Raw genomic sequence first — 23,377 nt, 5'->3', positions numbered from 1 at the left:
TCCGTGTATGGCCAGCATAGGACATTTAGTAGAAGCAGCATGATTTTTTTTTAATCATCTGTTATGATGGGGTTGCAAAAACAGGATTATTACCTGTTAACGCTCTTTTCCAGGAGTCTTCCAGGATGGCTTACAGACAAGTAGGCTCCTCCCATCTAGTACAGGAAACACATGGTCCACATTATAAAAGACCGCCCATAGGCCATGGCCCCTCAGATAACAAATAACTGAAGGCGCAGGCAAAATAAAGAACACTTCCATTGGTGCAATCACCTTAGCGTCACATAATTATTCCTATGAAACAAGGGGGGGGGGGACTCCATCCTGGAAAAGAGCGCTAACAGGTAATAACTCAGTTTTTTTCCAGTCATCTTCCAGGACGGCTTACAGAGAGGACCAAATAGAAGTACCTGACCAGGGCGGGACCACGGCCTGCAGCACTTTCCTGCCAGAGGACTGGTCTTGATTTGCAAGCAAATACAGTCCATAGTTCTTTACAAATGTATGAAATGTGGACCAACATGAAATCTGGAGGGGAGAAGCTCCGACCCGTTCAGCCCAAGATGTAGATACTGTTCTTGTGGAGTGAGCGTTGACTCCTGTTAGTGGTGGTAGAGATACTGTCTTGTATGCTTCTATGATTGCCGACTTCATCCACCTGCCGATAGTATTTTTTGATTCCCTTTCACCTTTGTTAGGACCAGCGAACAGTACATACAGACTCGTGGAGGATCTCCACTCTTTGGTGCACTCGATATACGCAATCACGCATCTTCTCACATCTAGATTATTAAGCCTGGCCTCCTTTTTTTTAGAATTACCACAAAAAGACGGGATTACTATTTCTTCCAATCGGTGGAAGCTGGAAGCTACTTTAGGCAGGAAAGCAGGGTCAAGAGAAAGGATAATTTTGTCCTGAGATATTATGCAAATTGTTTCTGCCGTTGAGAGGGCTTGAATTTCTCCGACCCTCCTAGCGGAGACAAGTGCCACTAAAAGGAGAGTTTTTCATTTCAAAAGTTTTATGGAGCAGTCTTCCAGTGACTCGAATGGCTCCCTGCAAAGACTCTGTAGTACCGCAGATAGGTCCCAAGAGGGGAACCTCCTAGATTTGGGAAGCCTTCTTTGACTTATGGCTGTCAGAAACCTTTTGATTAGGGGTTCTTCTACTAGCCTATGATTCAGGAAACTCGATTTAGATCTGCACCTGCTTGGAGTAATTCTAGAACCGCCGGTATCATAGGGCCTGGAATTCTGTTGTTGATTGTACGCCAAACACTAAACTTTTCTCCCATCTCAGATTGAGAGCACAAAGGACTGAAGAGCTCTCATGTGAAATTTGGCCCATTGAACCCCTGGGATGGCCGCCATCATCAATCCGAGAATCCTAATCATGTTTTGTATTGAGGTCTCCGTGCTTGGGCAGAGGTCGCTCGCCTCTGTAATTATCGTCATGATTTTTTCTTCCATGAGAAAGATTTTGGATAACGTCAAATTTATTGTGTACCGCAGGAATGTTATCTTCTACCTTTCCTTTGATTTGAAGGGATGTAACTTATCACGTCCTCCTTGAGCATATTTTGAAGGAGAGAAGACACCGCTTTATCTTGCTCTGTCAGTAAAATTGTAGAAATTCTTTAGGAGGACAGCCCACTAATTCTATTCTGTATCCATGATTGATAAGATTCTGAATAAAACTGTTTCTGGAAATGGCCTGTCATTGTGGGAAGAAGGCCCCCAATCTCCTCCCCACCTTGCCAACTGAGTCACTGAGAGAGGTCTTTAGGCTGGGGGGGTTTAAAAAGGAAGCCACCTTTTCCTTTCCCCCACCTATACTGCCACCCTTTTCTGTGATCCTGCCAGTTTACATAATCTTTGTTCCGCCAACATCTGTCACCTCTGCTGCCACTTGTCCCTTGAAAGGGATGAAAATTCCTTTTTTTGTTGCTGCTTTTTGGGGATAGGAAACCCCTTTTATCTGTCGGCTCACCTTTCAAGTACCGACTGCAACTCTTTCCTGAACAACAATTCGCCTGAAAAAGACTCGTATAGAAATAGACTAGTACCCTCTTCTTTGAAAGAGAACCTCCTTTTGAGGTTTTTGGGGAGAAAATTGACAGTTACTTACCGGTAACTGTTTTTCTAGGATATCTTCCAGGACGGCACACCTGAGAGATGAGAGGCTCCTCCCTACAGGAAACACAATCAATTGACAGCTGTTTTAAGTCCCCGCCCTTCCCCTTGATCCTCAGTTTGTAGAGAAGTAACTCCTGAACCTGGTTCACAAGGGAAATCATTCCTCATAGGTACTCACTTTCTAGTGTTCTACCATTTTCCCTCCTCCAACGGGCGGGAAGTAGGCCTGCCATCCTGAAAGATATCCTAGAAAAACAGTTACCGGTAAGTAACTGTCAATTTTCTCTTAGTCATCTTCCAGGACGGCACACCTGAGAGGATAATCAAGTACCTCAGGCCTACCTTAGGGTGGGACCACTGCAAGACCCTCTTGGCGGACCTTGGTTCTGCAGTGAGTTTTACCTCCACTCCATATGCTTGATGAAGGTATTATAGCTGGATCATGCGGCTGGTCTGCAGGTCTACTCCACCGATGTCCCTGCCTTCTCCGCTTCAGATGCAGGTAGGTTAGCAATGTTGCCTGTCTCACACATCTAACAACCATGGCTTATTGTGCCTGTAGGTGCTACTTAGAACCCCTAAAGATTAATCAGAGACCTGTGTTGTAAGACAAGGACACTACATTGATCACTAAGAAGGCCTGTCTTAACACTACCCTGTTCAGGGAATTAAAACTGCAAAAAAAGGTGGGCCCCTAACAGACAACCTTTTTTGTTCATTTTTATCTTTACATCAGCAAAGACTAAAGGGAAGCCTACTTAAGGGTAATAGATTAACCGAGGCTTGATCCCTGGTTTAAGGCATGCCCGCTCTGTGACTTTACTTATGCCTGAGTGCCTACTTCAGGAGAATAAAGTCCATAGCAGGAGTAGAACACTTATACTGCTACATCTAGTTCTGCTAGAAGGGTGAGATGAAGGCCATGCACCGAGCCGTAACCTATTCGGTCGAGTATACATCTTTATTCTTCATCTTCAGGCCATAATACTCCTCTGAACAGAACTTCCCAAGTTCTTACTAAGCAGGGTGATTCTTTATCGCCTTCCTCCTGTGTCCTATAACCCTACTGGGCTTCAACCCTAGGAAATGGTTCCAGCATTCCTGAATATAAGGGGCTGAGGCTTTCTGACATGTGCCGGCCAACTAATTGACTAACTAATCGATTATAAAAATTGTTGACAACTATTTTCATAATCGCTTAGTTGTTTAAGCCCCACATCTCTGATCTCCTACCAGTTCATTTCTTTATCCATGGACCTTAGTCAGAGAGTGAGGAAACAACGAGAACTGTCTTTTATAGGAGTGACAGTGATGAGGGGATTATAGGACGAGTGTCCCCACCCCCTCTATCACTCATTGCCATCTTCCTAACACAAGAAGTCCTGCACTTCCTTATTTAGTTCATGATTTAGTCATGAATAACAGCGGGGCTGAGCCCCACCAGAGGTCAGAGAGTGAGGATGGGGGGAGAACAACCAAGATGAAGACTGGACTGATCCTGAAGACCACCATCATTGGGTTATTGACTCCTCTCTCATTATCACTTTCTGTTTAAGGGTCCAAAGTTTGAGGATGTTATCACATTATTATCAACATGTAAAAGTCTGTGCTCCAATCAAATCATCAGATATAAAATGTCCAGCTGGTAGGAAATGGGTGAAAAACAGGTAAGGACTAGGTCATGTTCAACTTATTATGTAGGATACAACAGTTATGCCGCGTACACACGGTCGGACTTTTCGTCTACAAAAGTCCAACGGACGCTGACGGACTAAAGCTGGCTGGTAATCCGATCGTGTGTGGGCTTCTCCGGACTTTCAACTGCCTTTTTTAGCCTCAAATCCGACGGACTTTAGATTTGAAACACGCTTCAAATCTTTACGTCGTAACTACGACGGACCCCGAAATCCGCTCGTCTGTGTGCTAGTCCGACGGACAAAAACCCACGCTAGGGCAGCTATTGGCTACTGGCTATCAACTACCTTATTTTAGTCCGTTGTACGTCATCATGTACGAATCCGTCGGACTTTTGTGTGGTCGTGTGTAGGCAAGTCCGTTCGTTAGAAAGTCTGCCGCAAGTCCGCCGAAAGTCCGCCGGAAGTCTGTCGGACAGGCTGTCGGACTTTTGTAGCTGAAAAGTCCGACCGTGTGTACGCGGCATTAGGATTGTTTTAGTATCAGAATGATGTAATATACAACATAGAGTATATAGTATATGGGTCAGTGATCAGTGGAAGCTTAAATGTTTACTGGAGACATCCCACACCGCTGCCTCCCATCTCCTGAGACTGCACTCAGTGACTTGGGTCTGAGACTATACAGACATATCCCTCCACCGGGCACAGCCAGCAAATAACAGAGCAAGTAATCCTGGGAGAATTGTTCTGTCAGACATCTTGCCATACCCGGGTATGGGGCAGAAGACCCAAAACACATACCCCAGGTCCCTAAGTCTAGTACCATCTATGGTGAAAATAAACATTTTTTTTCCAGCTGAACCCCAGAATCTCCATAAATCCAGTCTAGATACATAAATTGTGTCTGCAGCACAGAGAAGGAAGATTATCTGAGAGAAATACAGGAATACAGGACGGGGAACACAGCTCAGGAAAGTGACCAGGGGATTACAGGCTGATATCACCCAGTCCCTGCCCTACTCTGGACCAATCAGTGAGCAGTATGGGTGGAGGAATGTATTTAGTGTTAATGGCCTACCTGTGCTGTTCTCTGTAAGAGTGCCGTCCCCTAGAATTAGCCTCATTATTCCATCCTCCTCCATAGACTGCTGATCATCGCTCACATAAGTCTCCTCTTCTTCTTTCACCTCAATTTTAGAATCTCTCAGGTTTCCACTCTGAATATATAATAATGGATGACATCAATGGTAACAATGCAGATAATGTACAGATCCTAATGATACTATCAGTGATTGTTCCTCATCTACCTGATGATGGTGAGGGATGGTGTGACCTTCCTGTGTGGAATCCCGGGAATACAGAGGACGGGGACATCTCTCTGGTGGGTTCCTGGTATTAGGTGGCTCCATCATATCCTTGTGTCCTTCTGAAAACTCATCCATTACTCCATACTCCTCATCCTCCTCTTTATACTCTTCTTTAACAACAATAATATACAGTCAGGTCCATAAATATTGGGACATCAACACAATTCTAATCTTTTTGGCTCTATACACCACCACATTGGAAATGAAATGAAACGAACAAGATGTGCTTTAACTGCAGACTTCCAGCTTTAATTTGAGGATATTTACATCCAAATCAGGTCAATGGTGTAGGAATTACAACAGTTTGTATATGTGCCTCCCACTTTTTAAGGGACCAAAAGTAATGGGACAGATTAACAATCATCCATCAAACTTTCACTTTTTAATACTTGGTTGCAAATCCTTTGCAGTCAATTACAGCCTGAAGTCTGAAACGCATAGACTTTACCAGACGCTGGGTTTCATCCCTGTTGATGCTCTGCCAGGCCTCTACTGCAACTGTCTTCAGTTCCTGCTTGTTCTTGGGGCATTTTCCCTTCAGTTTTGTCTTCAGCAAGTGAAATGCATGCTCAATCGGATTCAGGTCAGGTGATAGACTTGGCCATTGCATAACATTCCACTTCTTTCCCTTAAAAAACTCTTCGGTTGCTTACGCAATATGCTTCGGGTCATTGTCCATCTGTGACGTGATGATACACACATATATAGTGTGGAAACCTAGATTAACCCCTTCAGGGGGGATCAGCACAAGGGTTGCCACCTCATCCCATAAAAACCGAACACATATTGATTACACGGGTTCTGTGGCTGAACTCACTTAGTACCTTATCTTTTTTTTTTTAAGATATTTTTTATTGCATTTTCTTAACAGACATACATACATACATACACAAAAAAAAACTCACACAATGTACAGAATTTTTCTATTCCAGCTTATAACAAAGTGGATTGTTCATGATATAGACACTATACTAGGCAGTGCAGAATTATGTCCGATACGGGTATCGGTCTTGGGAGGTAAGTGCTATAGTTCCAAACATTATCAGCATGGCAAAGTTCAGGGTAGTAGTACAATACAAATTTCACAGTAAAATCTTTGATTATGGCAGTATGGGGGAGAGGGTCAGAGGACTAGCTAGCCATCTGCCCCAGATTTCGTGGAATGTGTTTTTTTTCCTCTTTCGGATATTAAAGGCTTGTATAGAGGCAGGGACTCATTAACCAGTTTTAACCAGAAATTCTGAGTTGGGATCTCTGATCCCTTCCATGTCAGTAAAAGGGACTTCCTCGCATTAAAAATAGAGGATACGAAGCAGTTTCTTGGCCTGAGAGGGAATATTTAGGTCGCCAAAGATGCCCAGAAGACAATTCTTGGGGTTGACTATATTTGGGAGACCCAGTGCTGAGGAGATGAAGGAGCCTATGTTCACCCAGAAATCATGTACTATGGGGCAGGTCCAGAAGCAGTGGAGCTGTTTGGCCACATCCCCGAAGCATTCAGCAGAGGAGGATATTCCCATTTTATGCATTCTAGCCTGGGTGAGGTGTGAATGGTGAAAGATTTTAATTTGGATTACCCTATCCCTGGATGAGGTAACAGAAGTCTTAAATGTGTCACAGAATTCAGACCAGTCTTCTTCTGTAATAGGGACATCTAGGGAGTCCCATTTCTTTTGTGCTGTCTTAAGTCTAGGGTTGGTGTCTGCCGCGAAGGCTGAGTAATAGGTGGAAATGAGTTTTGTCTGGTCCGGGGATCTCAGGAGTTTTTCCAGGTTAGGCGTCCTAAGAGGACTGTGCAGGGAACCAAACTGTGCTCGTACTGCATGTCTAAGTTGGTAATAGTTAAATAGATAGGTATGTGGTAGGTCAAATTCTAAATGCATCTGAGAGAAGGATTTGAAACCTTGAGGGGTATATACGTGGCATAAGTACTTAATTCCCCTGGATGCCCGTTTTTTGGGGTCAGACATAGAGCATAACTCCTTGTGAATAGGGTTAAACCACAGTGGACTATTGGGAGAGACCATCCAGGAGTCAGTGGAAAGCTTCGCTACCACAGTTTGGAACAGGGAGAGGGAGGTACATATAACAGACATGCCTGGTCCAGGTGGTGTGCATCCTCTATATACAATGTTATGGAGAGTTTCAAATGAGGAGACTATAGCTCCTTCAGTACTTGGTACAGGCATAATTAGAGATGGGGTGAAGCCAATCGTGCATATTAACCAGCTGGAATGCTAGATAGTAAAGGTAGAAGTTAGGGAAAGCCAAGCCAGCCATGTGGAATTGGAGGCGCAGTGTCTCCAGTGCAACTCTAGTGAGTCATCCATTCCAGAGGAACGCAGTACAAATAGAGTCAATACTTTTAAAAATGGATTTGGGAATTCTACAAGAGGAATTAGCCATGACATACAGTAATTTAGGCAAGTAAATCATCTTAAGGATATTGGCTCTTCCCATGAGGTCTAGGGGCAAATCCTTCCACTGTTTGGCAGTGCCTGGTGCCTCTGGTGATTTGGTAATGTCTCAGTGACATGGGAATTAATTTGTATGTGGGCTAATGGTAAGTTATAGAGGAGACATATCCATGCTATGAGTCGGGGGCAGAACCTGTATAGTTGTAATACCCAAACCAAATAAGGCCATTCCACATTGTCGAAAGCTTTGCAGGTGTCCAGTGACAAAACAACACGGTAGGCGAACAGTCATGTGGGTAAGTCAGGTTGTGGAATAGTCTACAGATGTTCATTCTAGTTGAGCGGCCTGGTATGAAGCCCCCCTGGTTGCTCCCAACCAATTTCACAGCCACTTTGTTCAAACGATTGGCCAGGACTTTGGTCAGAATTTTGACATCTACATTGATAAGGGATATCGGCCGATAGGAGTCGCATTTAAGAGGCTCTTTCTGAGGTTTTAGTATCAAAATGATTAATGCCTCTCTCATTGAGGGAGGAAGTACTCCATCTTTCAAGGCCTCATTATATGTATTGAGTAGGATAGGGCCCAGAAGGTGCCGAAAGTGTGTATACCATTCAACTGGAAAACCATCCAAGCCTGGCATCTTATGGGTTGGTAGCTGTGAAATTGCAAGGGAGAGCTCCTCTATAGAGGGAGGTTCATCTAGTTCATTACGGTCTTGGTCCGACAATTGGGGAAGTGCTGTTTGGGTTAAATATTCGTCAAGTTGTGTCTCGGAGTAGTGGGCCCTAGTGGTATAAAGGTCATGGTAGAAAGATAGGAAGGCGTCTGTTATATCCTGAGGGATGTCGCTAATCTTATCCTGGGAGATCAGGATCCTAGGGATTGAGATAGGGGTACGGTCAGCATACTTGCCAACAGTCCCGATTTTTCATTCAGATTTTGGGACCCTCATCACCATCAGAGCTCGGGCCGATTAAATTCCCGGGATTTTGCTTTTTGTCCAGGGGAAAATCTGGAACGTTTTAGCAAAAACAGCCGGCGGGCTACAAGAAGATGGCCGCTGCTGGCGCCGTGAGGACTAATCCTCTTGTGTTCAGTGGAGAGGGGAGGCCAGATGTAAGGACTGATGGGGACACCAGATGTTATGCCGCGTACACACAAGCGGACGTTCCGGCAGAATTGGTCCGGCGGACCGGACTCCGTCGGTCAATTCCATCGTGTGTGGGCTCCAGCAGACTTCTTTTCCCCAAAAGTCAGACAGACCTAGAAATATAACATGTTTCAAATCTTTCCGACGGACTCGAGTCCGGTCGAAAAATCCGCTCATCTGTATGCTAGTTTGATGGACTAAAACTGACGCTAGGGCAGCTATTGGCTACTGGCTATGAACTTCCTTATTTTAGTCCAGTCATACGTCATCACGTACGAATCCGTCGGACTTTGGTGTGATCGTGTGTAGGCAAGTCCTTTCATTCGGAAAGTCGGTTGGAAGTCCGTTGAAAGTCCGTCGGATAGTCCGTCGGACCAGTCCGGTCGAAAAGTCCGCTCGTGTGTACGCGGCATAAGGAGGACTGATGGGGACACCAGATGTAAGGAGGACTGATGGGGACACCACAACATGAAAGGAGGACTGATGGGGACACCACAACATGTAAGGAGGACTGATGGGGACACCGCAACATGTAAGGAGGACTGATGGGGACACCGCAACATTTATGGAGGACTGATGGGGACACCGCAACATGTAAGGAGGACTGATGGGGACACTTCAACATGTAAGGAGGACCGATGGGGATACCGTAACATGTAAGGAGGACTGATGGGGACACCGCAACATGTAAGGAGTACTGATGGGGACAACACGACATGTAAGGAGGACTGATGGGGACATGGCAACATGTAAGGAGGACTGATGGGGACACCACGACATGTAAGGAGGACTGATGGGGACACCACAACATGTAAGGAGTACTGATGGGGACACTGCGACATATAAGGAGGACTGATGGGGACACCGTGACATGTAATGAGGACTGATGGGGACACCACATGTAAGGAGGACTGATGGGGACACCAGATGTAAGGAGGACTGATGGGGACACCACATGTAAGGAGGACTGATGGGGACACCAGATGTAAGGAGGACTGATGGGGACACAGATGTAAGGAGGACTGATAGGGTCACAGATGTAAGGGGGACTGATGGGGACACAGATGTAAGGAGGGGCTCTGCTGATGGGGACACAGATGTAAGGTGGGGCTCCACTGATGGGGACACCAGATGTAAGCAGGGGCTCCACTGATAGGGACACCTGATGTAAGGGGGACTCCGCTGCTGGGGACACAGATGTGAGGAGGACTGATGGGGACACCAGATGTAAGGAGGACTGATGGGGACACAGATGTAAGGGGGACTGATGGAGACACAGATGTAAGGAGGGGCTCCGCTGATGGGGACACAGATGTAAGGAGGGGCTCCACTGATGGGGACACCAGATGTAAGCAGGGGCTCCGCTGATGGGGACACCTGATATAAGGAGGACTTCGCTGCTGGGGACACAGATGTGAGGAAGGCTCTGCTGATGGGGGCACCTGATGTAAGGAGGAACTCTGCTGGGGGAACCTGATGGCATCTGGTGGCAGGTGACATGGCAGGTGACACGCTCAGGGCTCCCACTGATTCTGCATTATGGTGAGTTGAATGATTTCATTTTATATTACAATGTAATAATAGAAATAATGTGCTTCAATCATCCTGACACCATAACAACCATGGTGCCGGGATGATGAAAGCGCTAACACCAGGTGTTTGGAGTATCTTTATCTGATGATTGTTAGACTCTGGAATACACATATTGCTATAGTGGTGTAGGATCTGGGACTGCTGTCCCTCCATCCCGCTCCCTCTCCCCCCTTTCCCCTTTCCCCCTTTCCCTCTCCATCCCTCATTCATCTCAGACTCTAAGAACACCCCTTTGAGCCATGCCCATTTAAGCCATGCCCACTATTTTTCATAAACCATTCCAATTATCGGCATGGCGCGCTGAGAGCGCCACATTTTTACTATGCCCCACCCACAAATGCATGCCCTGCCCCTAATTATAATGTGACTCCCCTACAGCCAAAAAAGTGTCCATACATTTTTTTTTATAATGTTGGCAACTATGGAGTCAGGGTGTCCAGTGCTTCTGCTTGAAACAGGTAGGAGGGCTGAAAGAGAGTGAGAAGTGGGGCTGAGAGAGAGGGAGGGGCTCAGAGAGGGGGGAGCAACTGACAGAGAAGTGGGGGGCTGAGAGAGAGAGGGGCTCAGAGAGAGAGTGGTGGACAGAGAGGGGGCTGAGAGAGAGAGAGGGCAGGCTGAGAGAGAAAGAGGGTGGTTGAGAGAGAGGGAGGCTGACAGAAAGGGTGGCTGAGATAGAGAGGGAGGGTGAGAAGGGGGTGACTGGCAGAGAGATGGGGGGCTCAGAGAGAGGGTGGTGGACAGAGAGGGGGCTGATAGAGAGGAAGGGGGGCTGACGGATAAGGTGGTTGAGAGAGAGAGGTGGTTGAGAGAGAGGGGGGCTGAGAGAGATAGAGAGAGGGGGGCTGATAGAGAGAGAGGGGGCTGAGAGAGAGGGGGCTGACAAAGAAGGTGGTTGAGAGAGAGAGGGTGCTTAACAGAGAGGAGGGCTGATGGAGAGAGAGGGAGGGAGGCTGAGAGAGGGTGGTTGAGAGAGAGAGGGAAGAGGGCTGAGAGAGAGGGGGGCTGAGAGAGGGAGGGCTGAGAGAGGGGGGTTGAGGGGGAGCTGAGAGAAGGGGGCTAAGAGAGGGGAAGGCTGAGAGATAGGGGGACTGAGAGAGGAGGACTGAGAAAGGGGGCTGAGAGAGGAAGGGCTAAAAGAGAGGGGGTGCCTAGAGAGGGGAGGGTTGAGAGATGGGAGCGAGAGCGTAGTTGCCAACATTGTAAAAAAATAAATGTGGGACACTTTTGTGGCTGTAGGCGGAGCTGTCCAATAATTAGGGGCGGGGCATTCGTCAGTAGGCGTGGCCTAGAAAAATAGACAAGTGCGGTGCGCGAAGCGCGCCACGCCAAAAATGGGCGTGGTTTACGTGAAATAGTGGGCGTGGCTTAAATGGGCGTGGCTCTAGAGGGTGTGGTTAGAGTCTGAGATGAATGAGGGATGGAGAGGGGGAGAGAGGGGGAGAGGGGGGAGAGAGGGGGAGGGGGGGAGAGGGAGGGGGAGAGGGGGGGAGAAGGAGGGGGAGAGGGAGGGGGAGAGGGGGGGAGAGGGAGGGGGAGAGGGAGAGAGGGAAATGACGGGACAGCAGCCCCAGATCCTACACAATAAAAATATGTGTATTCTAGAAAGTTTAACAATCAGCAGATAAAGATACTCCAAACACCTGGTGTTAGCACTTCAATCATCCCGGCACCATGGTTGTTAAGGTGTCAGGATGATTGAAGTGCATTATTTCTATTATTACATTGTAATATAAAATGAAATCATTCAACTCACCATAATGCAGAATCAGTGGGATCCCTGAGCGTGTCACTAGCCACGTCGCCTGCCACCAGCCGTCCGTCCTTGCTTCAGATGTCCGAGCAGAGTCCGTCCTTGCATCAGGTATGCCAGCAGAGTCCGTCCTTGCATCAGATGTCCCCAGCGGAGCCCCCCTCACACCAGGAGTCCCCGGCGGAGCCCCCCTCACACCAGGAGTCCCCGGCGGAGCCCCCCTCACACCAGGAGTCCCCGGCGGAGCTCCCCCTCACATTAGGTGTCCCCGGCGGAGCCCCCCCTCACATCAGGAGTCCCCAGCGGAGCTCCCCCTCACATCAGGTGTCCCCTGTCCCCGGTGGAGCTCCCCCTCACATTAGGTGTCCCCGGCGGAGCCCCCCCTCACATCAGGTGTCCCCAGTGCCCCCCCATCAGGTGTCCCCAGTGCCCTCCCCCTCATCAGGTGTCCCCAGTGCCCCCCCTCATCAGGTGTCCCCCCCTCATCAGGTGTCCCCAGTGCCCCCCCCTCATCAGGTGTCCCCAGTGCCCCCCCTCATCAGGTGTCCCCAGTGCCCCCCCACTCACATCAGGTGTCCCCAGTGCCCCCCCTCATCAGGTGTCCCCAGTGCCCCCCCACTCACATCAGGTGTCCCACAGCGGTGCGCGCGCCCCCCCCTCCTACTTCAGAGGTGTCCTAGAGGTGTGTCCCCAGCATGGCTAGAACCCCCCGCCCCTTTCCATATCAGACTGGCAGCGGGGCGGGGGGTAGGCGGGCCGAGGCGGAGCGGAGCGAGGCGGGGCAGGCCGAGGCGGAGCGGGGGGTGGGCGGCGACGCAGAAGCTTTGTCTAGCCCCCCCCCAGCCGTCTTCCTTAACTTCAATAAAATCCGGGACAGTTGGCAACTATGCGAGAGGGGAGATAAGCAGGCTTGAATGGAGGAGAAGCTTTGGATGCTGCACACCGGATGTAGTCAAAAAACTTCACTTTATTGAAAAAATGGGATCATCAAAATAACAAGACTTTCATGCAGAAAGTACAGGTAAGCTGACGCGTTTCGCACTCAGGACTGAGTGCTTACTCATAGCTAACAAATATTAAAAAGACAAACTCTTATATAGCTCAATGGAGTATCACATGAATGGTCATTGAGTCTCAGCTGGAAGCCAATTTAATGAGGTCTCGGCATCTGCTGGCTATTTGGTGTGTTAACTGATTGAGAAATGTTTTCAAAACCGTGACATGTAAATAGATGACAAAGAATGTGAAAAAAGATGTGTATATGTACATGTGTAGGCAAAAAATATATATGTGCGTATATATATATATAGTGAATCCTATCAATAAACGTGTATATAATAATGAATGTACTTCTATAACGTGTATATATGAAAGGTGATAAGTATCATTTCAGAAAACTGGAACATATTATGGTGAGAGAAATTAGAGCTTTTTGGGACATCAATTTTTTGAAGGACTATCTGTCCATAGCACACATACCACGGGGTTTACGGATAAAAAAAAATTCCTACCTCAGAGCTGTTCAATGATGATCTCAAAAAAGAATGGACTGACACCTTAGACACCTGTTCATTCAAACTAATAAATATTCTCATTGCCTCTAAAACCAAAGAAATAGAGGTACTACAATCTGACATGTCTTTCATCCAGTCTGAACTTACCTCTTCACAAAACCTGGCAGCTTTTACAGACCTGGACAGCCGCTTGAGCAACATATTAGACAAAATGGAAAAATCAGTGATCGCCAGCAAGAGAGGCAAAATGGCCCGGGATAAAAATGATTATGAGAACAATAAAGTTTACACTTGGAAAAGACCGGTGTTTTCCCACAATCGGTCACTGAGAATCCGCGGCAAACAGGTCAGCTTCTCTGACCAAGAGAGCGACCTAGCCGACAATTCCCTGGCACGCACTATGTCAGACTCTTCTCTGGACAGGTCAACAGGTTCTGTGGAAACAAACAGAAGCAACAACCACACCAACGCTGGAAACCCTTGCAGGTCGGGTTACATCAAGAGGAAAAAATCGTCCATAAAAAAACAAGAAGGGGCGGCAGGAGACACAAGAACTCCAAACAACTCATATTACAGCTTGAGAGGCAAAATGAAGAAATGAGTTCCACCGTACTTAATATCTCAAAGAGACTTTTAAAAGAAGAGGAGATCAACCTTCTATCAAAAGGCCTCAATTTTAGCCCTAATAGACATTTTGATATATTTCACACTATTTTGGACGTTAACAGGTTTTCTCGCTTATTAACACTTAAAAAACATTTTGGTGGTTCTATTTCAGTGTTTCTCAACTCCAGTCCTCAAGGCGCCCCAACAGGTCATGTTTTCAGGATTTCCCTCAGATGAAACGGCTGTGGTAATTACTAAGGCAGTGAAACTGATCAAATCACCTGTGCAAAATAATGGAAAGCCTGAAAATATGACCTGTTGGGGCGCCTTGAGGACTGGAGTTGAGAAACACTGTTCTAGAGAAGAGGACGTTCCAGGGAACCTTGGCGAATCAGGTGAGTCTCCCCCTTCACCCATCTCTTTTAATGAAGTGTGTGCACTGCAAGATTTAATAACACTGGCAGATGATTCGGATCCACCCCCCATGGATCCCACTGATTTACAGAAAAAACTAATAATCAGATCTAAATCTGACTTTTATCCAGTGGCATCCAGGGGCAAAGATCTTGATGTATTTCAGAGGTTGGTGGAGGGGGAATTAACTCGCTTGGCTCACAGTTGCCATAGAAAACCGATTAAAGATAATTTGACACAAAATGAGAGATTAGCCTTAAAAACACTAACAGCAGACACTAGCATAGTTATCAGGAATGCATTTTCACGTTTTGTCAGCCATTTTCTATTTCCTCTTGTTTTGTGTTCCGGTCAGATGGTGCCAAAATAGGAGTTTTTTCCATCTACTGACCATTGGGGCCTATGTACAAACATATCCAATCTTATACATGAATATATAATATTTACCACCTTGATTGGTATATATGCCCGACAAGTTCCCCTACTCTGCATACTCAGTATAGTAACTATGGCAGAGCAGGAATTCCCAGGGAACCATGGCCAATAATAGATGTTTGCAAAAGGTTACATTAACAATAGCAATATACAATATCTTTTATTGTTTCGCGATATCCATCATGTTCGGGTGTTTTATATACCTGACCAAAGTACAAGTTAATTTTACCTGAGGATGCATATCGCGACAATATTGAGATAAATAGTTTTATTCTATTTCGTTCTCCACACATTTTTGTGTTATTATATCTACCTTTTTCATCGTTTTCTTTTGATAATTATTCATGATTTGTATCATGAGGTTCACAATTTTATTTCATTATTATTACTTTTATTCTAGCTCATTTTTCATCACATAGATGTATATGGAAATTTTCATTGTCCTATACATCTTTCCAGTTGTGTAGGAAACACCTGATATATATATTAGGTTTTTACGCAATATGTTTTCACACTTTTTTACCTTATTTTATTTTATTTTAATTTATTCATTTTATTCATTCTCATTCGTTCACATTTTGTACACCTTGTTGTCCATATACATATTTTTTTGGACACTTTGGGATCATAATTTAGATATATTAAGCTTATTTATATGTACATAAGCTGACATACATTGTATCGTTTGTGTTCAGTGTTTATTTTGCGAGTGTAATGTTGCAATATGAATATGTAGTTGTTTCTCTTTAGAATGCAGCATTATAACATTTCTTCTCATCGTCTTTATAGATTGGATTCACGCCGATCATTATATGCCTGTTTTCATCTGTTTCACTTGCCGGTGTTAATATATGAGCATTGTATTAGTGGATTCATAAGATGTATTATTCCAATATGTTTTGTTTGGAGGTCTTGGAATTTGCTGACACACATATACTGAGACATGCTTTCATATGAGCCACCCGAGACGGATCACAAACTAACACATTTTAACTTAATTGTCTGTCCGGATAATTTTTACGATCTCAGTCTGGTAACATTCTCGTCCAACCTGTAGTATCTTACTTGTTTTTGATTTGTTCTTTTTTGTGACCCCTTAAATTTGGGTGACTGGCCGAGACCACCCCCAACTTTATTACCATCATTATAATTCCATCTAGACATTTAGTGTGACATAGATTAGCGGCGCTCTATTATCTTGAACACCGCTGCTTCATTCCTGAAATTCCACACACACCCTGCTCTCGGCCAGGCTCATCAATTAGAATCACTACGCTACAAGTCAGTCTACTGGGACCCTGCATATATCACTGCCATTTGACCAGATCAGGGCAACCCTTATCAGCGTGATTTTATGTCTTTGAATCCCACAGTTTATTTCTATTATTATAGGGCCCTATATGTACCTTGTTATCAACCGCGGGCATATCACGCATTATTTCAGGTCACATTGCTCTATATTTCACCTGTATTATTCCGGCTTATTATAGAGAGCTTCATCCACTTCACCGGCATATTATAGAGAGTCTCATCATATTTATATATTTTGTTCACATATAGTTTCATTACATTCACTCTTCACATTTACTTTGCACGTTGTCTAAATATTTTTATCAATATATTTTCTCTTTTTTTAATGAGAAATATTTTTTACACATTTTTTCCTTTCACCTAATAGTAATTTCTTTTTTTGATACTTATCACCTTTCATATATACACGTTATAGAAGTACATTCATTATTATATACACGTTTATTGATAGGATTCACTATATATATATATATATACACACATATATATTTTTTGCCTACACATGTACATATACACATCTTTTTTCACATTCTTTGTCATCTATTTACATGTCACGGTTTTGAAAACATTTCTCAATCAGTCAACACACCAAATAGCCAGCAGATGCCGAGACCTCATTAAATTGGCTTCCAGCTGAGACTCAATGACCATCTAATTGGTCAATCATGTGATACTCCATTGAGCTATATAAGAGTTTGTCTTTTTAATATTTGTTAGCTATGAGTAAACACTCAGTCCTGAGTGCGAAACGCGTCAGCTTATCTGTACTTTCTGCATGACAGTCTTGTTATTTTGATGATCCCATTTTTTTAATAAAGTGAAAATTTTTTGACTACATCCGGTGTGCGGCATCCGAATCTTCTCCTCCATTCAAGCCTGCTTTGCCTAGCATTCAGCCAGCACCTGGAGCTCTTCTGCTCTGAAACTTCTACTTACACCTGGGTCAGTGTCAGCCTGAGCGGTGGAAACACTTTCTTTGCTTGAGAGGGGAGATAAGTGAGACCCCTAGCCCTGTCCCTATCTGCAGTCCCTCCTTTGTCTCATTGTACTAGAATCTGTCTGCAGGTCTGTGTATGTATGATGATGATGTTCAATGCCAGTCTGTCTTCTTGTGAAGATCCGTTTTGATCCTTTCAGCCAGTCAGCTGCTCTTGGCTGTCCTCTGTGTCCCAAATCAGCCTGTCCTTGGAGGACAGTCCTCACTCTGGGCCTCACGTGATGTTAGAGAACGGAGGCAGTTTGAGCCAACCAAGCTGCTTTGAAAGCACGGGGTACGGTACGCTGCGCCTGCCCAGCTGCTTCTCGCCTCTTCGGGAGGCGGGGTGTAGGAGGAAGAGGCGATGCCAGAGGAGCTCTTCTTCCGAATCCGGGTCTCTCTCAGGTTCCCCCACCTATCTGCCCTCGGATCGCTGATTACTGCCGTGTGTGGAGATGCCCACCTGCACCCCAAGGGTGATGCGGATTGCTGCCGTAGTACCACTAGCGATGCGCCTATTTGCCCCGATAAATGGCCATCACACTGGGGACAGTACAACAGCGCCTCTTTACATTCTGCACCCGGCCCCAGGGCGGTGCCCCGCCTGCCTCCCCCCATGCTATGCCACTGGTCACATAGCCACTGGGTAGGAGAGGGGTAGAGGATGAGGCACAGCCGCAAAGGCACTCATAAGCACCAGGTACCCACTCTTCTCCCAGTGTAGAGTAGGTAAGCCAGTGGTTGTGGCTGCGCCCTAGGTGACTGCCTAGTTTTGCCTAGCGGTATCGCCGCCCCTGGGTGCACCCCGCGCACCCGCCCAGAATCGGCCCTGCAGCTGGGATATTGCGCGGCACTTGCGGGTGTCAGGGAGCCACAGCCGAAATGTGGGACAGTTGGGGTGTCTGTTGGATCTCACCAGTTACGAGCCTTTCCTGTCATCCTACATGATCCCTTTTGAGGATTGTTCTATCCTTCCAAACAAATGTATGAAATCACAGATGCATAGCTCCCAACTGTTTCTGATTTCGAGGGACTGTCCCTGATTTGGAACAATGTCCCTCTGTCCCTCTTTCCTCCTCATTTGTCCCTTATTTTGGTCTGATCTATATAGCTGTATATAAAATGCACTTTTTAACTTTCAAGAATTGTTTCCCAGTGATAAACCTTTCATCCTATTTCTAAATTGCTGCATTTGTAAATTTTAACAGTCAGTGATAAGGAATAGTAGTGGTAAAAAAGCACTTGTGGGTTTAACCAATCATTTTTTTTGTATGATTCTCCTTTAAGGGGCGTGGCAGGGGGTGTGTCCAATGCCTGCATACTTTTGCTAATAGGTGTCCCGCATTCCCATCTCAAAATGTTGGGACGAATGTCAACGAGTCCTCCTTCTATGTGATCTAGAAGATCTTGAATCACAATGCCTTTATGGCTGAAGTGGATGACTCAGTCTATATATTTTTTATTGTTTTACAGCTTTTTTTCACATTAACTATTTTATTTATATAAGCATATATGAGGAAGTGTTCTTACTTGGAGAGATCTCCACCACCATTCCTATGTAAACATTACATCCTTGCAATTTATGTTTAATATATTCATTATGAGTGGACTGATATATATATTTTACGGTTTTTGATATATTTTTGCATTTTCTTTACCAAAAACTTCAATTTCGGGAGTTATGTTTTTAACTTTGCCCTGTTATACATGGTTATTATGAGACGTTTCTTGGGGCTGCAATTCCTCTGAACTCCAAAAGATGGTGATCTTACTCCTACCCAGACAGGAAGTCTCTATGGAATACAGACAGGAAGTGATGTCAGGTATAAATAAGAAGTTCTGGGTGAGAGGTGAGTCGGGAGGAAGTAGAGAGAAGACATTGCTGGAAGTGGTAGTAGAGGAGGTAATAAGATCTTATTTTCTATTTACACCCAGTAACCCCCCGTCATGTCCGTCCTCTTCCTCCATAGTCACTGTGATGTCTTTTATCTCCAGCAGATGATGATACACACATATATAGTGTGGGAACCTAGATTAACCCCTTCAGGGTCAGAACATTTCCCCACTTATGGGGCCGGAACATTCTCTTCATTTTGGAGATAAATTCTAGTAATATGTTCCTCTAAACAAACAGCACTGACAATAAATAGACAAGACAATGACCATCCTGACCATACATGGCCTACAAAGGACAATTATTACACTACACAGGCTGTTGGTCTCTGATGGTCCTCTCACCCCACCTGCACATACTTTTCTCACCTCCTTAAAGGAGAAGTCCAGCTTGAGATCTCTTGGCTGGTCTTCTCCTATGGCTTACAGGAGTACAATTCGTTTTGCACTCTTGTGACCTGTTTTCAGCAGAGAGCGGGATGAAGTCCTCTCTCTGGTGACATCACTGGAATCAGTCCAGGCACCACATCATCACCACAATGAAGTCTGGATCTTCCAGGTGCCTGGACTGATGGCCATCTCAGCCTCTCAGCGAGCCACTGAGAGACTGAGACGGGCACTCCCCATCCCTCCACAGCTCCAGTGAGTGCGGGGGGCAGAGCTGTGAGAACTGAGCCATCGCAGATGTTAGATCGATCGGTTCTCAGTGAAGAGGTGTCGGGGGACTGATGCTGCATCCACCTAGGTAAGTATGAATCTGAAAGAAAAAAAAATCATACTTCTCTTTTAAAGACCTTCTGCCAGCAAGTGAAGGAAGCCTTCACCTCACCATTTCACTGTTCTAGAAATATGTTACAGGATACAAAATAGACCAAGAGAACAAACCCCTCCCCCCTGCTGTCCTCCTACCAGCACTGAAATAAAAATCACACACCAGTAATGTGCACTACAAGGTCCAGCCCAACAGACAGCAGTCTATGGTAACAGCATGATGAGGACAAATGTTCATTCCAACATACAAGGGTCCTGCAGCTTGTCAGATAAAGAAGAAGATCCTTGGAAGATCCAAGGAGATTAAACAACAAAGAAATGACAGCGCGAGATCCTCATTAGAATGATGAAGTCATTTATTCCATAAAAACAAATAGTACACTTACATGTTATAATCTTCATAATCAGCATAGATGGCAGATGGGTTGCTATTGGAGAAAACAAAACAGACTCCTCCCCCACAGTTCTGTACTCCACCAGCACCATCCTCCTGCTATCCAATCCGATCCCTTCTCTTACTACAGAGAGTGACAGTGACATCACTCCGATCAGTCAGAAGGCTGCCGGAGATTGGAGCCTTGCAGCCGGAGTTCTGGCAATTATCCTGATTGGCTGACAACTCCGACCAAAAGTCAGCAAGTTCCCCTTCCTGGACATCATGATGACCCGACATTGTCCTCACATCACTGCCTCAGAGCAAACAAGTCAAAGGAAGGATCGTATTTATCATTCCTTGTCTGCAGATCTAAAACTAATCAAAACCAACAAAGAAGAGGGAATATCTGATCCAAAAGCCAAGAAGGTCCCGCACCTCCAAAATGTAGCAAACAGTCCAAACTAAATCTGTTCCCATGGGGGGGTAGTTGTTAAATGTACAGCAACCCTCCTATTATCCCCCTCACATCCACATCTTATTATTGTGTGACCAACACCATCCAAATAATTCTTACTTTCATTTCCCAAAGTTATCCGTCTACAATGAGACCTGTATAGATTAAATGATGGCACCAGTGAGGATGGAGGAGGATCAGAGTCACATGACTGAGAAGATACTAAACCTCACCCTGGAGATCATCTACCTGCTGACCAGAGAGGTGAGGAGGATTCTGGGAGGTCACATGACATCACTCTTATCTCTATTAATAAAACACAGACCTGACCGGAGAGGTGAGGAGGATTCTGGGAGGTCACATGACATCACTCTTATCTCTATTAATAAAACACAGACCTGACCGGAGAGGTGAGGAGGATTCTGGGAGGTCACATGACATCACTCTTATCTCTATTAATAAAACACAGACCTGACCGGAGAGGTGAGGAGGATTCTGGGATTCTAACATGATATTCCTATTGGTTCCTCAATACAGAGATTTCCTCTTGTGAAGTCAGGTGATCATATGACCATCACAGTGCCTCCATGTGACTCCCTAAAACCTGAGAGACACAACATGGAGAAGATTCTAGAAGTCACCAGAGAGATCATGGAGGAGAGGTGAGCGGTGCTGGGAATTCTGGGACATTATCCAGTAACAGACAAGGGATGTGTCTGGATGGTGACTGTATCATTGTGTGTGTCAGGTTCCTATAAGGTGTCAGGATGTCACTGTCTATTTCTCCATGGAGGAGTGGGAGTATTTAGAAGGACACAAGGATCTCTACAAGGACATCATGATGGACATCACCGGGTAAGAGGAGACTTTAAAGTAAATATCAGAAAAATACTGCGCCAACTAAGGTGTACAGAGCAGCCAACATAACAATCAGACCAATTGTGAACAAATATAAATAGCAAAATGTGGCGCTAAAAAAACGTGATGTTCGTTATTGGGCAAGACAAACCAGAATGGTCATCTGGGAGTCAAAATGCACAATAAAGTTTTAATAAAGTTTTAATAAAACGTGTCTCCACTAAAAAAATGAAAATAAACACAATAGAACTGTATATAGGGACACAGATGTGTTTGTAGACCCAAACAGACCTAGATAGTGCTAAAGAAGCCCTTAAAAGTCCAAAGACTATAAAGGGATATATGTAAATGTAAAAAATATTCCACAAAAAATTGTAAGAAAATTAATTGAGTGTGAAAAAATATAAGTGCAGAAAGGATTAAAGTATAACTGCCAAGAAAATACCTTAATGTACTGTACATTCAAATAAATAGTGTACAAATCAACATATACACCGCGACCTAAAAACAGTATATATGGAGTTCATAAAGTGTTCACAAAACATGCATCAAAGGTAGGTGTAAGCTTGATTTGTAGAGCCTTCCGTAGAGTATATCAATCATCCATGGCTGGGACGAACTCTGGAATGGTGTACTACCCAGGTACCCAAAGCATATGTAAACAGGTTAAACACCCTTACCACAGGTGGACTCACTAGCCGTACGGCTGAGAGTCTGACAGGCTTGTAGGGGGTGGGCCAAGACGGTTGCCCTGGGGCAAACAGATCTAATTCCACTTCCGGACTTTGAAGATAAAGTGGCCGCACCACTCACCAGTCACCTACTCGGGGTCATCCTGCATTGGGATCTCCACAGTAGAGAGTTGTATAGTAATTGGTAGATCGAATCCTTAGGCCGACATAAAGGAGGTATAACCCTCAAGGTAAAAAATAAAAAAAATTCCTCCACATAGTGTGAAACTGCTTCAAAATAGAATTTTTATTAAAAAATTCACAATAAAAACACTCTGGCTCCTAAGACAATAAAGGACCAGGTGTAGACAGATAATATAAAAGCTCTTACAAGGGTCGTGGCATAACAGGCATAACAAAACCCGACACGGAACATTGAACGACGCGGAACATTGAAACGCAAATGCGGCTCAGGCTCCGGAAGTAAACTACGAATTTGAAAGAAGTTTCGTAGTTTAATTCGTAGTTTACTTCCGGAGCCTGAGCCGCATTTGCGTTTCCTTGTCAAAAGAAGTTTATTGAGTATACAATATTATAAAGATACATAAAGTAAGTTTACAAGGATCTATAAAGTAAGCTCATTGTTTTACAGTAGGGTTTATATAGGTAAATATCATGAAATTTCAAATATTAAACATTGGGTTCACGTAAACCTAAATTAAAGATATATATCATTTACTTAGTTACTTTTGTAGGTATTTAAATGATTTATACCTACTATACATATTGTTTACAGGTAGAGTGTATATAGGTCAAATAAATTCTGATAATGAGCTTTAATCGTAAGGTGGAGAAAAGGAAAGAGAAAGAAGAAAAAGGGTAGAAAGGCAGAGGTATGGTCCACAAGGTTGTCCCGCTTGTCAGTTTATTATTCTTTTTAGTTCTCTTTGAAGCCTTAGAATGGGTGTCTCTGTAAGTCATTTAATCTGTTACCATGGCAACAGGACAGAGTCATTGAAGTTTGACAGGAACTGTTGTTTTATC

General features: G+C 44.9%; 2 protein-coding genes across 2 annotated transcripts in view; both read left to right on the top strand.

The window, feature by feature from the left end:
• Nucleotides 1-23,377, top strand: part of LOC141121987 (uncharacterized) — a 481,910-nt gene that overhangs the window by 50,649 nt on the left and 407,884 nt on the right. The window lies entirely within an intron of this gene.
• LOC141121965 (uncharacterized) overlaps nt 19,143-23,377 on the top strand; it is a 208,644-nt gene continuing 204,409 nt past the window's right edge. Inside the window, exon 1 of the mRNA XM_073611745.1 lies at nt 19,143-19,213. The gene's annotated coding sequence lies outside the window, so the exon portion shown is untranslated. The remainder of the gene's footprint in view (nt 19,214-23,377) is intronic.

This window comes from Aquarana catesbeiana, unplaced genomic scaffold, assembly GCF_042186555.1.
Source record: "Aquarana catesbeiana isolate 2022-GZ unplaced genomic scaffold, ASM4218655v1 unanchor236, whole genome shotgun sequence".
Classification (NCBI taxonomy): Eukaryota; Metazoa; Chordata; class Amphibia; order Anura; family Ranidae; genus Aquarana; species Aquarana catesbeiana.
This window is presented reverse-complemented; position numbering and strand designations above follow the sequence as displayed.